General features: G+C 37.4%; 1 protein-coding gene across 1 annotated transcript in view; it reads right to left on the reverse strand.

The window, feature by feature from the left end:
• LOC135709883 (mesoderm induction early response protein 1) overlaps nt 1-12,833 on the reverse strand; it is a 34,476-nt gene extending 21,643 nt beyond the window's left edge. The window contains 1 exon segment of the mRNA XM_065232327.1: nt 12,359-12,833. The gene's annotated coding sequence lies outside the window, so the exon portion shown is untranslated.
• Between the last annotated feature and the right edge of the window lie 3,848 nt (nt 12,834-16,681).

Consider the following 16,681-nt stretch of genomic DNA (forward strand, 5'->3'; position numbering starts at 1 on the left):
ATTGTTGACTCAACAATCATTCTGGCAAGTTGTGAATTTTGCCTGCTCCCAAATTAGTGCTGTTTGAAGCACTTCTACAGAAATTAATAGAGAGTTTTCTATGCCATCCAATGCATGAACTTGTATATTGTGTGCAGTGATCGGAACAACTCAAAACTCATGCATGAGTTTATTCACCTATGAGTTTTGTCTTGCAAAATTTCACTTCGTGACTGCGTGAAAATGCATGAGAAACTCAAGCCTGAGATTTGTTTTCAACATTCACACGCGAGTTTTTTTCTCTCAGGGAGGCTCAATGAATGAGATTTGAGAATGATTTTCCAGACACTGATTGTGTGTCAAGCACTATGATACTCTATGCCCAAGAAAATTGAGAAAATTTCCAACTAAAAAAGATTTTCTAAACCGTACCGGGAATCGAATCCGCCACCTCCGGCTTTGTAATATCGTGCTTTAACGGAATAGGTTATCTGAGGCCCAGGGTTAGGTACCATTGCAGAAAACTCACTCATTTGACGCTCTTAACGTCAGAATAAAATACACATGCATCAAAATTGACCCCACCTCAACCATTGAAATACAAAGAAGCTGATATAATATTTGCAGCAATTGATGAAAATTGGAATTGACGATGAAAATTGAAAGACTCACGACGGAATTTCATTAACGTTTTTAGGAATCGATACAATTCTAACGCACTACCGACCAAAACAACTGAAAACCAACCGTAAGAAATACAATAAATAATTCCAAACTTGGTACGCAATAGAAACCAAACCACAGGCGAAAAAAAAAGTTCACGGAACAATCCTAGCCGTAAGAAATTCATCTCGAAAACAAAAGAGCTAGCATTAGGCAACGAACGAAACAAAAGGCCAATCTGGTTTTCATCTTCACATTCAACCGCCATTCACACAAACACACTCAAACACATACGCAAACCTGAGATAGAGAATGAAAAGAACATTCAAAGACCTTCTACAATACCTAAATCCGCCCCATTGTTTGTTGGAGAATTAAAAAAAAAACAATGCAACAGTAAAACAGAACCTATTTATACGAATGTAGTGCGCCGAAGGAAGAATTTAAACAAAAGCTATGCTTTGACTGTAGAGAAACGAAATCGGAAGCAAACAATTTTGTGCTCATCATTTTCATCTACTTATCAACGTGTAACGGAAAATTGAGGTCAAAAGAGACTGATGCTTTCCTGTATTATCCCGTTATGAACACACACACACAAAAACTAATGAAACAAGTACTAACTTGAATGGCCTTCATTCCATGAAATAACACAGAAAGATGCTACTCTATCTACTGTTTTTAAATATTGTTACTAGTACTTTCTCCTCCCTATATAAGAAAATTTAAAATTCAAACTTATTCCTAATGAACTGTTCTCTCTCTCTCTCTCCTCCTCTCTCCTTTCTCCCTCACTTCTACCACTTATAATAACACCTACATTCTCGAAACCCAATTGGATCTGATCCCCATGTTTTAAGATAATAAAGATATATTGAAACGATTTGAAAATATTTTAAACGATTCCACACCAGTCTACTAGAGATTGTAACCATAATAACAGTTACTTTATCGCCGCTATCAAGTATCACACACACAAACAAAAGATAAACAGAACCAACTGGAATGAAAATGGATTCGTTGCACAAAGCTAAAGGAATTGCACCGAAAGGCGAGAGAAAGTAAGCTAACAATTATAAAATACGAACCTCCACACAGTTGAGTTTTTGTTTTCCGTAATTTATTGTTTTACTAAGATTGATAATAAAATATATGATAAATAAAAACTAACGCTAAAACGATGATGTGTGTATTTGAAATTCGGTCTATTGTGTAATGGGAAGGTTGATTGTCATTCCCAAATGGTGCGGGGGGAAAAAGCGAATGCACATTCAATTGCTTACGCTGAAAACGGACACTGAAGGATGTTGTTGTATTTTTGAAAATGAATCGTAGCTGGGAAAGAAAATGCAATCAGGACTTTGGACAGGATTGCATTGAACTGACATTTGCCCACATGTACTTTGATTTATTAATTTGTCAGCATCTTTAGGCTTAATTGTAGCTTCATCAATGATAATTTGAAAAAGTAAACCATCATTGGGATTTTTTTTCTGTTCGGGACCAAACACCACTGCTACCAGTAATTTGATCTATTGTAGTATATGTCTTTAGTTTAATGCATGTCGTATTAGTTCATCACTATTGAGAAATGATGAAGTATTCGATTTTTTTACAGTTGTCATTCTCGCATTTATCGCAAGGATCCGACTCTAATTGAAAGGTTCCGTTATTTATACCCTTCGGAGTGTTGAATCTCATTGGTTTGCACCCAACCTGGTCTATACAAGGTGTGGAGATCTAGCCCTCACGTATGTGCTGGTAGAGAGAAAAAAGGTAAACATTGCGGGAGAGGATGACCACGACGTCATAGCAGTCGAAAGCAAATTTGTGAAAATCTTGCTTGTATGCTTTTGTAAAGTATCCGGGAAATATCAGCAGCCGTTTTGTATTTTTATAGTAACTAATCACTTGGAAACGGGCTAAAACTCACCAGCAGGCTGTTTTTTCCTGGTATACAGTGTGCTAATAAAATAGTCAATACATTATCTCAACAATCAGTGGAAAAACATTCATAGTTGGCTTCATACAGAAATTCTATAATTCATATTCAATTTCCAATGCAAACGCTGATTGAAACAAATGTTATGACGTAACTACGATCGTGTTTGAGCGTACGGAAGAAGCAAATCGTGCTAAGCCGACTGAAAGCCGAGTGAAAAATGAACTGCACCAATACGTACAGGTCATCAATTCCTCACACCTTGTATAGACCAGGTTGGTTTGCACCACTAGTTGTAGTTGAAACTTTCAGCAGTCATGCGTCAAACGGGAGCAACACGGAAACAGCAGTCTGGTACGCTTTGGACGTGTATCGTACTTGCAGACCGGTTTGAATGTGTGAGTTTAAATTAGAAGAACATTTGTGATGTATCGGTGCCTAAAGCGTGCATTACTCGCTTTGCACTTGCACGGCGAATGAGAACGACCCAAATTTGAGTTTAGTTTACTCATAATCGCCAAAAGTGCAGGAACTCAGCGATGAGTAAATTTGTCTCATGGTTTCCTGTGGAAAACCTAAAAAATCTGCCGGAAAATGAGGAAATTGACGAAAATTTTATTCAGTCTCGGAGTAGTACCAATAGACTGAGTGAATCCAATCTTTACTTTTCTCAAATTCGGGAATTTTTCCCTGGAAAATCCTGGGAAAACATGGGACAAATTTTACTCATCGCTGAGTTCCTGCACTTTTGGCGATTATGTGTGAACTAAACTCAAATTTGGGCCGTTCTCATTCGCCGTGTGGATATCTGATTGCAGGCAAAGAGAGTAATGGGGAAAGAGAGCGCAAAAGCTCGGTCTCACTCTCTTGTCAGCTGTAAATCTCGCGTCACTTTTCAATAGGTGCTAAGTAACAAATGTAAACAAATCGAGCTAAGCGATACAAACTATTGCTGTTGTATCATTGTATATGCTACAAAAACACCAATCCAAATTTACTTTCATTTATTTAAGATAATCATTGGTCAAATATTGTCCAATGTGCAGTTTGAAATGATGGCTACATGATTGTTACTTCGGTCATTCGGACTGTCTAACTGGATTGGTGCTCTTTTTCTAAAGGCGGGGCCAATCTAAAATTAGGTATTCTACTCTGAAATCTGTGAAAGGGAATCTAGTATCATGTAGCCCTAGACGGGTAATATAAAGGTGACACATTAGGAAGAAGTGTTAGTTTGTTTACTAAAATGAACTATTCCCTTTTTTGTTATGGCAAGTTTTGCAATAAGAAATGCTCCTCGTGTTTATTAGCGTAATTCACATCAAAGGTTGATTAATTTCGTAGGAAATCAGTTTGGCACGGCATTTGTGACCAGCATACACCTTCCGGTCGTATGAAACAGGTCAAAAACTGTCCAAATTCGCCCATACACATTTTTGTTTTGAATTTCTGTATGGCAAAATAGTGAACTTTCCGTGAATATTAACGGCAAAGAACTCACCAACAAAGCAGGCTATTTTTTAACTATACGGAAATCGGGAAACAGCTGATGGCGGGAATCGGGAAATCTGTTTGTCCTAGTTCTTCATTTGAGTAATTGTTTACCAAATATTCGGTCGCCATAGTATTCGGCCGAATATCAAGCTTTGTAGTCTCAAAATTTCGGGCCTCCCTTAGCTCAGTCGGTAAAGGCGTAGCTACAAAGCAAGACCATGCTAGAGGTGGCTGGGTTCGATTCCCGGTCCGGTCTAGGAATTTTTCGGGTTGGAAAATTTCTCGACATCCCTGGGCATATAGAGTATGATTATACTAGCCACACAATTATACTAATGCAAAAATGGTACAGGCATCGAAAGCCCTCAATTAATAACTGTGGAAGTGCATCTAGAACACTTGGAACTTTGTCCGACTTTGCACAGAAGTTTGTTCCAACATCTCCCGGAAGTTTCTTCCAAATTGCCTTGTAAGATTCTTCCATATTTCTTCCAATATTCCATGCAAATTTCATCAAACCCGGAAATATGTCCCAACTTACCCTAGAAGTCCAACTGGTTTCCAATGGAAGTGAAAATTGTATCCTATTTTACACGAAAGGCCCTTAAGATTTCTCCGGAAGACTCTTTTGACCTCTCCTGGAACTTTCTTCCTACTTCCACTCTTTACACACTTTAGTCCTAATCACTTTCTTTGAAAGTGTCTCCCGACTTTCACGGTTCAGAGTTCCCATTCGATTTTTTCCTCCGGATAATTATGCCGCCTTACACCAGAAGTTTCAACAGGCTTGCCCTGGAAGACACCAATATTGGTTGACTCTTATGGGCTTACCACCATTCAACTGGTATTATCCTCGGATTAAATCCCAATCACGCATGTCAGGCTTTGATTTCGACATCAGAGTCAATCAACTCGACTCTAAGTAAACATTTTGCAAATCATCCAAACAGGGTAGGAATTAAAAGGTAATGCAAGTTGGAGCTTGCCGCCATTAATAAATCACTCATTAGACAGGGTGGCCAGTAATTTTACAGTTTTCAGTCAGTCTTTCCACAGTTTGCCTGGTGCATATCTCAAATATTTTCCGGTGGTTCATATTCAGCAAGAAACGAAGGTATTCAGTATGTTTTAACTTTAATCAAATTTCCAAGATTGTTTTCGACTTATGTTTAGAATCTTAGACTACGATATATTTTCGAGCCTAAAAAACATTCGTGATCCTAGATTCAGAAATCAGGGTGGCCAGTGAATTTTCAATTTGAAATTCCCGGTTTTTCCGGTTCAAATTTTAAAAATTTCCCTATTGTTATTCAACAAAAAACGAAATTGAACGCATTTTTATAAACGTGCTGAAAGGATAAAAAATGTGATTCCCAAGATTCTGAGGCTTTGAAATTTGTGTAGAGTCTGAAACTAGAACTTTTCTTCAAATTTTTTTGATTAATAACAATCTTCGTGATGTAACATTTGGAGAAAAAATTACTAAAATGTGAGATTTTGAAACATTTTCCAGAACACAGATTTGAAAAAAAAAAATCATACTTATGAGTCGTGGAGTCATTATTCTCACGCTCTGAGACTTGGAAGCATTTTAAGGGTTATAACAAATTACAGAACAAGCTATAGAATCTTGCGAATTCCCAAACAGTTTTTGAAGCAGAAGTTCTGAGCAGAATTCCAGATTTATTCTGACATGAAGTCCTTAGAAATTGTTAGATTAATTTGGAGGGATTTCTGTGGAGAAGAATTCAAGCTCTAAATTAAATTGTTACGTAATTTTAGAAGATTGCAAAAGGTGTTGTGAAAAACAACCGTAACTTAAAGCAAACTTCCTACGTGATTCTGACGAGATTTGTATGGGGATCGTGAGAAAAGTGACAGATGAATTTTAAAAGGAATTCCAAGAGAATTATGATCATAATTCAACAAGAACAGAGTTCTAAGAGTGTTCTGGCAAGAATTTCAACCCTAGTGCGAAAAATTTATCACAGAACTCAAACAAAATTGATTGCCAAAAATTTGCTGATATTCAGAAAAAAAATTCTTTAAAATACTGGAAGGGGTTTCTAAATAAAATTTCGAAAGATTTCTGCGGTTTTGAATAGAGTTAAAATAAATTTTTGAAACGATTTTCAAAAGAATCAATGGGTTCAAGGCAATTCTAAGAAGGATTCCAATTAAATTCTTAGAAGGGATTTAATGTAAATTCCAAAAAGAATTCAACGGTAATTATTACGCGGAGTGTTTTCTGGTTAATTTCAGAAGAATTCCATGATAATTCAGAGCAGAATTCCAAGTTAATTCTGGAATTCATATCATGAGAATTTTGAACAAGGAAAAATTAAAAACCCGGAAAAGAATAATTCAGTTTCGGTTTTTACAAATATTTGTACCCACAGTGCTCATTATGCCCCATCTGTTCATTATGCCCCTACTAGCCACAAGATATACAAAATCGTAAACGAAAAACGCCTAGAAGAAGAAGATGCTATGATTAATTGATTCATCCCGGTTCTCGCATCGGATTCCCGGTTTTCCCGTTGACTTTTCAAATACCCGGTTATTTCACGGATTTCCCGGTTTTCCAGGTTTGCTGACCACCCGATTAGAGAGAACTAAGATATATTTTTACATACCCACATACAAATTAAAATCATGTAATTCCTAGTGTAGGTAAACTTGTAGGGTTTTTGATCTAATTTCCGTCCTCCTAAACACAACCCGCGCTTTACCTCTCTTTTCTGAACGAGTTTAAACACAAAGGGAACATTTCTGTCAAAGATGACTTCTAAATTTATTCACCTTTCCATACGTACCATTAGATTTGAAAAAGAGTAACACATTGTTGAGATATTGTTTAAAATCTAATTATGCTTCTTGATTCTAACGTGATAAACGTAGAAAAAGGAGCGCTCCTTTTGTCTTGAGAACAATGAGCGTAAATATTCATACAATGCGCTCTAACAGGATTTATGTTATAGCTAATGAACTAACGCATCGGAACAAACTTATTGTTGATTTGTGCACGGTGAAATCATTGATATTATTGATGTTTTCTGATCGATAGAACGGAAATAGGCGATTACGACGAAGTAACGCTCTACCCTATTCGCAGGAAATTTTCGATAGATGTTTACATAAGCAGTTTCCCCTCTTTTGAAAGCCTGGCGCTCAACTGGCTTCTTGAAATAACCACCATTTGTCTTCAAGAGTAAATCCATGATTGTAATTGTGAACTTGTGTGTTGGAAAGAAATAACTCACTACAATACACAAGTACTGACCAAGAAGCCGGATTTAAAGATTACGCTTGACACGAACTGATGAAAGCGCTATGCTATTTTTCGCGAGTTGACCTTAGTTGGCAAAAGGTGTGCTCCCGTACAGTGCTGCTAATTCTCAAATTCAATTTAAAGGGACCTCATTCGAATGGATGATTCTAGTCTGGTTCGTTCTTTGACGAACGCATGGATCATCTACAATTGAGAAATGCTTGATCTCATTCAATTGAGTGTAACCTCCAAACGGGAGCTCTTGTCGACATTCCGACGCAAAACCTGAGCGAACTCAACACCAACTATGCTTCTACCAGACGGCTTCCAGTCACCCACTTTTAACGGTGATACCATCATACCATCAATGGGTTCGTAACGAGTGGTGTTTTTAGTAACATGAATAGCTTAAGGTTGCCGGGATTGAACTATCGTCGTTCGAAATGAGGAGCTAAAGAGCCCGTTGGCCTAGAAGCGACCATTTTTGTTTACTGAGTAGAAAATCGTGGGTTAAATCTCAGGCTTCTTCCTATATAAAAGTTTTTTTTTTGTTAGAAGAGAACGTGAAAAATTGCTACTGATAAAGCTCGATAAAAGTTCCGAACTGGGTGTGTGTAAAAAAAAATGTTATCCTCAGTCAGAGATGCAAACATGACACTCACTTGACACTCGTCAACGCATCAACCGAATATCGCTGACAGAACGTTTTGTCAACAAGTAAGAGGTAGAGCCATGGCAAACAATGGTCGCTCACAGGCAAAATGTAACACTCGCTGCTGATGATATAAAGCATAACGAAAACAGTGAAGACTTCTGCAGTACGATGATGCGCAAAAGGTAAACGACAGAATAAAATAAAAACAATGCCCACGCATTCCAAGTTCGTCTCGGCACGCGTGACTGTGTGAGTTACAAACAAATCTGGCAAAATTAAACGGAAGCTGTTGGGCTCTCTCACCAACACACTCACATAAGCAAGCAAAGCAGCAACTGCTTCAAAACGAGAACAAATGAGTGTGATGATTGTCGGAAATGATTTGATCGATGATGGATCACCACCGAAGACGACATTCACCAGTTGCTTTTTACTTCTTTCGTCAATTTGAAGGATGGTCATGGAGAGTGCTTCGACATTGATAGGAATGTACTAAACGTTACTACCACCAGCTGTTTGACGATCGTGAGTGTGATAGGTCGCAACTCTGTCCTCAGTAAAATGTAACGAGCATACCGACGTGCGATCGTCGGTGGCAGAGGTTTGCTGTAATGTACATTGGTGGCCTAATGGTAACCGTTTTTGCGTACTGAGCAGAGGCCCCTTTTATTACTGAGCAGATAAGGTCACATCATTTACTCATCAGAAAAGATCCCAACAGTTTCCAAGCTAAATACTGATTTAATTTACCTTTCTCACTTTAAAAAAAACCATCCATCCCGTGACAGCCGTAGCTATGCACAGATATACTCGGTTTCTAACAAAAACGGGTGGCACTAATTCGCATTATTCAGCACAATGGGAATCCATTTCTAATCCCATTTCATGTTTCGACGTTTTTTTTTTATTTAACTTGCTCCATTACTGTGTAGTTACTTAGATTTACTGTCCTCCCCTTGTTGTTTTAGGTAGAGGTGTGGAGTGACGGGCAAGGGTCTAGAATTAGCTTCCAAAAGAAGCTTCTATAATAATCATCTTATTATAGATGCTCGCCCATCGCTCCGCTCTTCTGACAAAAAAAAAACACGGGCAGAACTTTAAACCTGCACGCAGCAATGGAGCAATTTTCCAATGTGTATGGACCTAATTAAAAAAAAAATCAGTGTCCAAAACATGAAAAATATATGAAGGGGTTAGAAGAAATGGAGTGTAAGTGACTTTGATCAATTCTCTTCATCGACTTTCTCTTTCGTTCATAATTCAGTTGCAAACACATTCCTTGATTCGTGTGCCATTCTGGGTGCTAGATGAGAACCTCTTTTATCAAACTATCTGGCAGAAATGGCGCAAAATTTGTTTATAAAGCTGTGGCTATCAAACTAGAAAGTCGATGAAGAGAATCGATCAAAGACACTTACACCCCTTTCCTTCTAACCCCCTCATATGTACATTGTATGCATCATACCTACACTCAAAGATAAATTAAATCATAAAAGCTTAAAAAGTATGCAGTTTCCCGCTTCACCTTATTGAGTCCGAGCCATGATTACTTCGGCAATAGTCATGCATGATTAAAATCGAAATAATCTTTCCAGTATTAAATTTTATTCTTTTTGAATACTGATATATAATCAAAAAAGATTAAAATTCAATCAAAAATTATTAAAATAGAATCTAAAATGATTAAAATTTATTCAAAAAAAGATAATCTACAATCTAATCAACTATGATTAAACTGGGATTAATATCAGATGCTTATTTTGATTTTGAAATTGATTAAATTTCAAGCAAAATGGGAATAGTTCAATTTATCAGTGTAGGGAAGGTGTACCAGTTATGGTGTGTTGGAACATGGGAAAATGGGAACTGAATAGGCCATAATTGGAACACACCATAATAGGGACGTATGGCCATAACTGGTACTGCTACCCTATATATTTAAGTGCGTAAACTTGATTTTCTATGGACCAACTTCGTTAGTTTATGGTTCATTGTTGAAAGTTGTATGGATCATATGCAATATATTTATAGGTAATTCGTGTAATTTCTATGCTCATTATTTAGAAATTTAGCGGTACATTTTTACAATTGTGTTGCTAAATTTTACATAAAATTTGGATCATATTGATATTTTTATGAAGCATTCAAACTTTTTAGGGATTTTCTCCGGTGTTTTATGGATCATTTGGATGTTTTTTTAAAGAACGTTTTTCAATATTTTATGGATTGTTTTATCAATTCTTAGGGCACCTACGAATTGTGCGGTCATCAATGCTCATTGACCCAATATGTGCACATCATCTATCCGATACGAATCCGACATCCGGTTAACAGATATATTTAGGAACCCTTTTTTACTGACTTCGTTCCACAGTCCAAAACCATCAATTGAGAGCGAATGTGACTCAATGAAAAATAGATGATAAGGTTCGTTTGAAACAGTTGTTTTTCAATTGATGGAAATGAAAACATGCAATGAATACAATTGATTGACTGGTCCTGTTGGATCACCTTCAATTGAATAATATGGAAATTATCAGCACTGAGAACCTTAGTCAAATGACGAATCGGAAAAACTCGACCTTCTCCGATTTGCTTGAAACTTGGCATAATTGTTTGTTTTGGCAATGATTTACATTTATGATAAATTTCCAATTTCCGATCAATTGTTATCTTGTAGAACATTAAAAATGGCAGCCTTGAAATGGGTCATTCCACGCCAAGTGTCCAATGCAAATGAAATTTACCTCTTCCGATTTAGACCAAATTTTGATGAGATACTTATTTTAATCCAACTTCAAAATCCACAATTTTGTGTCGATCGGTGCACCCCTCGGCCCAAGAGCACATTTTCTATGTTTCGTGATTTTTAGGAAAGCAAATTTGAGCAAGGAATCTAAATCAGATATTGCTGTTATTTGTGTACAGTGTTGCCAAATATTTTTAATTCAGGTTTGAAAACTTTAAACACAATTTTCTCAAAAGCAATGTTTTTTTTTAAGAAGGTGGTGGTGGTTTAATGGTGGACATGTGAAGTGTTCAGAACCTTATTGGATACATTCGGACATGTACCGGACACCCCAGGGCCCGTTTCTGACTTGTGCCAAAAACCATCATGAGACACCTCAAATCACATGGGGATTCAAAAACATGCCATGGTGGTTATATTAAGTGCCCAGGATTAGGTACATCTGGACATGCCCCTGGTGCACCTTGGATAGTTTACAGTTCCTTTCGAGGGCCAAAAAGCATCATATGACAAATGAAATCAATACGTAAGAAGGGTATGAAAAATAGTGCAATCGTATTTGGGAATGACATAAAACCTTGCAAAACATTCAATCAGCCGAAACATTAACACTGTACACATCAAAACGAAAGAAAAAATTATAATCTACGATTCGTAATGTGTGTGAACCTAACTGTGTCTAACTCTCCTTCTTATGTTCGAACGTGTTGCCTTCATTTTCTTTACATCGTCCAACAAAAAAAAAATGTAATATCTGGGTAGATATTGACAGATAGCAAACCAGCCCTCTACCACCATTTTTCAAACATGTCTGATTAAGGGACCAGTCTTTTAAGTTTCGCCATTGCTCCAACGATCGAGAAAAATACAAATTCCCGCACTTGCCAATGAGAAACTAAAAACAATTCATTGAAGGATAAAAAAAAATCCAAAATTAGTTAAACATTCAAGCGACAACTCGAGCAATGGTGACCTAGCTTAGCAGTAAGGTACCGTTATCAGCTGAATTTGGGATCATAGCTTTACTAAGATAGGATTAATGAACACTACGAACAAAACTGAATTGAAGTAGGCACCTGTGCCGTCGGAGCTCGACGGACGTGCAAAAGTTTTAAGAAATTTAGACAAACTGTAGCAACAGAAACCGTAACGTGTTAGCTTTGAATATTCCTGTACCAACTATCGAAAAAAAAAACTTTCAACAATGCGATGTTGTTGCTCAGAAGAAAATTACGTGGCGAGCCTTCTGCTGTAGAAAACTAGAAGTAGACCAACAATGCAATGTCTGAATAGAATTTGTAAATAACCGTAGCTAATAATGTCAATATAATAAAGTTGCTCCCTCTGGCAGGGCTGACCATGTCTAAATATTGTTAAATTTAGCGGAAAACAACAACTGTTAAAGTTGAAAATGTCGCAGGAAATCAGTAGAACAAAAGTAAATCAGATAGCAAAGAAAAAGCAAACAGTACACCAACTATGATGCACCGGATTGAAATTTGAGAATTGCAAGCACAAGGTACTTTTCGGTAGACTTTAAAAACCCTCTGATAGGCATAAGATTGACGAATTGTGACGAACTAAAAAAAAAACTAAAAGACTCACCTTAAATGTAACACTGTAGCAGAACTGTACACGACCAGCCAAGGGATAGTTTCTCCTCCTTACAGTGGCCCTACTGCCATACCTTTGAGCTGAAAGCAAACGGAAACAGAACCTCTTTCATCATTCAAACTCGCTTAGGAGATCATCATCACGTCGGAAAATAAAATCGTTACTAGTTTTATGCAACCAGAATTTATAACTAACGAGAACAAAGCAAGTGTATCGCGTAATGAAGCAAAGGAATGAAACATATACTATAGAACAAGCTCGTTATGCCAGATTTGTACAACACTTGAGCAAAAGAAGGATGCTAATAATCTCTTATGTAATAGGCGAAAGTGAAGAAAACTTGAATAAATATGGAGATTGGTTGTTAAGCTACCGTTATCTATCGCACTAGTTTATCCTCGTATATTTTTCAAACTATTTATACCGTTTCGTCAACTGCAATGAACAGACACATACACTCTTGTACATAGGATAGAGGAAAGACGATGAATAAAACTTCTATTTCAATCATCTTGCGGGGGTTGTTTGAATTGGGTGAAAAGAAAATCAATCCCTTACTACTCGACGCCCCAATCAAGGGTCTAAAACCACAAAGTTTTAACAATATTTAAAAATACCACTCCAGACATTAGAAAAAAACATTTCAGATTGAAACATTTTATTGTTTCGGTCCTCGAAAGGCACGCTTCATAGTTCCGACAGTGTGAAATTTGTATATAGAAAGTAGAAAGCGAACAAAGGACAATTTTGAGGAAGGTACGAATCGGGTAGATCATCTCCTTTACCAAGCTACCGTTAATGAGCCACCACTGGCAAAAGGGAAACCTCATGAACCTCCGATGTGCAGAAACAATTCTATCGATTGTTTAACACTCTAGTCGCCATCTGACGTAAACAACTACCCGATTCGTACCTTCCTCAAAATTGTTCTTAGCTCGCTTTCTACTTTGTATATACAATTTTTATACTGCCGTACTATAACTCCTCATCTATCGTATGAAATGTCCACTTTAAGTCTGATATTTTACGTTAAGCATCTCCTACTATGCAAATCGTTAAATTCACGCATGAAGTAATAACAGATGATTAGTTAAAGTAGATTACTTTCGATTTTTTATTGATTCTTCAAGGAACTCTCTGAAGACTCCTTCCATAAGTCCATTTTACATTAATTTGAATTCTCCTTAAAATTTCCATGCAATTAACCTCAGAAATTACATAAATTTATACTTATAATAATCTTGGACTTTTCCCCTGCATTCAATTTGAAATTCAATTCGTATTCTACTTAGAATTCCCTCAGTATTTCCTCAGAATTCTCAAAACAAAGATCCAACACAGAATAACTTTGAAACTCTTCTCAGATTTCCTTTGAGATTGAACCCTCATTCCATTGGAATTCTCGGAATTTATTTCGAACTCTTTAGGATTCTCTTGGAAGTATCATCAGAAATCACCCATATTTTGGAAGCATCTTCAGAAATCATCCTAGATTTCTTTTAGAACAATCCGCAGAGACCATATTTGGAGTTCACAGGATTTTCAGGGAATTTTCATTAGAGCTCTTTTAAGCAAAATTTGAGAACTAATTTTGATTCTTATTGGAAATAGACCTAGAATCTTCATCCAATCATCATAGAATTCTTCTCAGAACTCTCGTTAAAATTGCACTCTCAATTAAATTGGAATTATTTCCAAAATTGTTTCGTAGCTGAATTTTGCGTCTCTAATCATTTAAACAATAATCAAAAGCGACGCTCGTGTGTTTTAAGCCAAGTTTTACTATATGATGCAAAATATCACGAAACTCACGTGACACTCGTCTTCGCATCAAACGACTATCGCTGACAGATCGTTTTGTCACGCAGTGAGAGTTAGAGCCATGGCAAACAACAATCACCAGTAATCGTCGCTGCTCACAAGCAAAACGTTACACTCGCTGCTGATAATGAAAAGCACAACGAAAACAGTGAAGACTTCTGCAGCACGATCATGTGAAAAAGCGAAACGACAGAAGAAAATGAAAACAATGCCTACGCATTCCAAGTTCGTCTCGGCACTCGGCAGGCGCGGGTGTGTGAGTTACAAACAAAGCAGGCAATATTAAACGGAAGCTGTTGGGCTCACTCACCAACACACTCACATAAGTAAGCAAACCACCAACTGCTTCAAAACGAGCACAGATGAGTGTCGTGATTGTCAGGAATGACCAGATCGGTGATGGATCACAACAGAAGACGACATTCACCAATTGCTTGTTACTTCTTTCGTCAACTTGATGGATGGTCATGGAGAGCGCTTCCGCGAGCACATTGATAGGAATGTACAAAGCGTTACTACCATCAGCTGTTTGATGATGGTGATTGTGATAGGTCGCAACTCTGCTCAGAGCACTTAATTTTACATGAGACTTTCGTCGTCTGTACTTTGGTATTTTTCTCTGATATATATTGGTGTCATCCCTTGAATCCTTTAAAATTCTCTTTAAATTTACTTTTCATCCTTAAAAGACTTTTGAAAATCTATCACAGACAAATACATTTGGAAAGTTTCCAAGGTTTACAATTTATTTTCTGGGAAGGAGGTATATTTTCCCCCATTTTTAATAGAAATTGGAGGCATTTCCCAATAGTTTTCCTGGTGTTCTAACGTTAACGTTCTGGTTAAAATTTTCAATTTTTTAACAGCTATGTATATTTTGTTAAAATAACTTTAGACTTTCTTAGTGCCAAGTACTCAATTTAAAGATTTGGTTGATATTTTTTAAATTTCACTCTACTTTAGTAGTGAAAAAGTGACTTTAGTGACTATTTTTAGAGAAATAGTGACTTTAGTGACTTTTTAGTTTAAAAAGTGACTTTTTAGTGACTGGCTTCAAAATAGTGACCAAGTCACTAAAAAGTGACCTGCTACCAGCCTTGGGCCAGGCATCGATTTCAACGAAATGTATTCCCCGGTGGTACGGTATTCCACCATCCGATACCTTCTGGCGCAGGCAGTGAAGCACGACTTGGATGTGGAGCAGAAGGATGCTGTCACCGCGTTCCTTCAAGGAAAGCTATAGGAATAAATCATCTATATGAACCTACTCGAAGGGTTTGCCGGTAATTCGAAGGAAGCCTGTCTTTTTGTGGAAAGCACTAAATGGCCTCAAGCAATCCAGCCGTGTGTGTAACAACCAGCTGAACGATGCGCTGAAGGAGTTTGGACTGTAGCGGTCCAAAGTTGATCCATGATTGTACTTTCGGATCGACGGTGAAAAAATGATTTTCGTCACCATCTTTGTCGACGATTTCTTAATCTTCACCAACGATGCCCAGTTAGAGGGGAAGTTGAAGATGTTCCTTCACAACCGCTTCAAAATGAAGGACCTTTCTGTCGGGGATTGAAGATCACACTAGATAAGAACGGAAAGTTGTGGGTAGATTAGGAGCTACATCGGCAGTTCGGTTCAATCTGGCGAACTGTAATCCAGTATCCACACCTGCGAATGCTAAAAGACGAAAACGTAATTATTGCAACACATTTAATTTGCTCTCAAATTTCACGTAGGGTAGAGAACTACTTCGGCCTAATCGCCCATTTTGGGCCTATCGAGCAGAAAACTTCAAATAAATTCATGATTTAAGAGTTAACAAGTCAATTATGCGTTTGGTACGATACTTTAGTTAATGATCTACGGAACGAAGTCAGTGAGAACGCGTGATACAGAGGTTTGCACCCATTATTCTTAAAAACAAAAGAAGCGCTCCGACCGAAGCCATTTTTATCTTCATCCGATAGGCCGAAGTGAACTCATTGGCGTTTCAATACGTTAGGCCGAGTTTAGAATCCGTAGGCCGAGTTTGGCGTCAAGAAACACTGTTAGACTTTTGACAATATCTCAACGATTGATTTCTCTTTATCAAATCTTACGGTACATACGGAAAGGTAAATAAATTTGGAACCCATCAGTAATAATAACATTCCGCTTGGTGCTAAACTGCGCTAGATTAAGAAAGACTAAGTGCGGGTTGTGCTTAATAGGCCGGAAATGGGGTAGTTAACCCTACTTTCATTCTAGTCGAAATTTTAGTACTACACAATGTTTGTTTTGATTCGCTATAAAAGTTTGACAGATAAAATGAGGGGTTCGTGGATTTTCCTGTGTTTCGAGGGGTGCATCGATTAGCTTGGGAGTACCAGAGCTGAGCCAAAAAGTTGAGCACGTTTCTTCGGGACCTTGTAGTCTTAGAGTTACCTCTATGGTATTATTTAGGTTGTCTACTAACTGCAAAAACCTGGAAAACCACAAATCCTCAGGAAATTTTATTG

The sequence above is a fragment of the Ochlerotatus camptorhynchus genome, unplaced genomic scaffold (assembly GCF_037179485.1).
Source record: "Ochlerotatus camptorhynchus isolate MF236.1 unplaced genomic scaffold, CSIRO-AGI_Acam_v1.1 ptg000367l, whole genome shotgun sequence".
Classification (NCBI taxonomy): Eukaryota; Metazoa; Arthropoda; class Insecta; order Diptera; family Culicidae; genus Ochlerotatus; species Ochlerotatus camptorhynchus.